Genomic DNA, 2,064 nt, shown 5'->3' on the forward strand with positions numbered 1-2,064 from the left:
GCAAAATTAGCTCATAAAATAATACTATTCACACTACACTTTATTTGAAATTAGTTTTTCCCAAAAAAATTCTAACAAATAAAAACGATGTTGACTGTACAACAACATGTCACATGTTTGGTTTCAAAACGGATTCCAAAGCCAGTGGGAATGTATTTTCGTAAAGCAAGTACATTTAGATTGTCTGGTTTCAAAATGAGACATGTTTTTGTCTATGTTTCTTGTGATTTTTTGACAATACGAAAGCTTCTAGTACATTATTTTGTAGCTCTAGAGTAATTTGTTTTAATTGGTATTTTTCTTTGGAATATATGGCTCATTTCCAACACCATAATTTTCCAAAACTAAAAATTTTTCTTATTAAAAGTAACAAAAACATGTTAGGACCAAGACACAATGTAAAATCTTGCCTAATCGTACGTGTCGGTTCATTTAGACCCACATCGATTCAACATTTAGATTGTTTCGTATTAGAAAAATTCTTTACATCCAGTGAAGATTTGAATAGATGGAAGAAAAAAAAAATCACCATGTATTTTACGTCCGGTTGAATTTAAACCAAAGATCGTATGTTCTCAATCTTCATTAACTACTAGGTTATACTGTTTGGTACAACTATGCTTTAGACACTAGTTGATTATACTTCTTTCGAACAACTTCGACCATGTAATGTTTGGTTTTCCTCATCATCGTTTGATGTCTTCGATTACTATGACTTCACACTTGCAACTGGTGCATAGATAGGACGGACGTCGACATAATGCATCTCCTAACTCCTAACCATCTCAAGGACAATCTCTCATTTTATCTGTGACAGTCGTGTTGGACATTTGCCTATAATGTTTACTTTCATTTAATTGCTTACAACTACATGCGTTCGAAAGAAGTGTAAACAAGACACGACAGAGAGGAAAAAGGGGGAAATTTAGAATACATAATTGTTAGTATAATTTATTTATGACGCAACCATAAATCCTATCCAAATTAAATCATGAGAGATGAAATGGTTGTATAATTATCCTAATTGGATCCTATGATTTGGTACGCAGATTCAATTATCCTACAATTAATATCTCTAGATTAATCTATCCTATCTAGAAGGTCGGATAGAATAATCTCAAGCTGGATGGAATACGGTGGGATATCACAAGATTTATTAAAGTGAATCTTGATCCTGGGATATCCCTCATTATTCCTTGTACCAAACAAAACCAAAATCTAGAGAATGTTGCTCTTCAAGAGAAAAATGAAAGAGGTGCTGTCCGTACTAAAAAAATCTTCTCAATTATTGAGTGAGTTACACAAAAGGAAGGACCACATCTCTTCTCATTTCCTGCAAGATTTTTCAAAGCTTCAATTCACATGAACCATGATATAAAAATATCCAGAATAGGTAACATGTGAAACTCAGAAAAGTAACACGAAACATAAATATCACGACCTTTTTCCATTTCAAACTGTCAAAACGGAATCACAGTGCATGTTTGAAGATTCTAATCACATTACAAGTATCACGGAGACCATGCAAACGATGGTTCATTGAACATCATAAAACTAATCGAAGCAGCCACTGGTTTTAGATATATATTATCTACACAAGATTCATGCACGCACACATGATAATTCAACTAGTTGTCTTAGTTACGATGCTTCCATGGACCAGTTGATACACGTCGAACATGCAAGTGCAACATGAGTAAAATTCAGTACCAACTTTGTGGAGACACAACAACAGGGGTAATAAATGAGAAGATATTTAATTTGCATTCAAGATGTAGTGGAGTAGATGGGGACACATACCTATAAGAAAGGAAAAACAAGTCTGCAAGTTGATGCAATAAGTAGCAAGAAATTTAATGTGAAGGATAGCAATCACATTATCTTCTTTCCCTTTTAAAATGTACGGAACCGGCTATCTTCTCTGAACTGCACCCTGCAAAGCAAAAGTCTGGCAACACATGAAGGATGCAAGAGGGTGTTGGCATAGTTAGAAACAAATGTTAAATGCAAACAAAGAAGACAAGTGATGCACCTTACCACCACTATTTAATAACTGTGTGAATG

The 2,064-nt window shown here is 34.1% G+C and overlaps 1 long non-coding RNA gene across 1 annotated transcript; it reads right to left on the reverse strand.

Moving 5' to 3' along the window:
• Positions 1 to 909: 909 nt before the first annotated feature.
• LOC124885375 lies at positions 910 to 2,058 on the reverse strand. Its single transcript, XR_007049695.1, has 2 exons — positions 1,801 to 2,058; positions 910 to 1,333 (listed from the first exon to the last, which is right to left on the reverse strand). It is a non-coding gene; the product is annotated as an uncharacterized LOC124885375 (long non-coding RNA).
• Positions 2,059 to 2,064: the final 6 nt, after the last annotated feature.

The sequence above is a fragment of the Capsicum annuum genome, unplaced genomic scaffold, assembly GCF_002878395.1.
Source record: "Capsicum annuum cultivar UCD-10X-F1 unplaced genomic scaffold, UCD10Xv1.1 ctg35436, whole genome shotgun sequence".
Classification (NCBI taxonomy): Eukaryota; Viridiplantae; Streptophyta; class Magnoliopsida; order Solanales; family Solanaceae; genus Capsicum; species Capsicum annuum.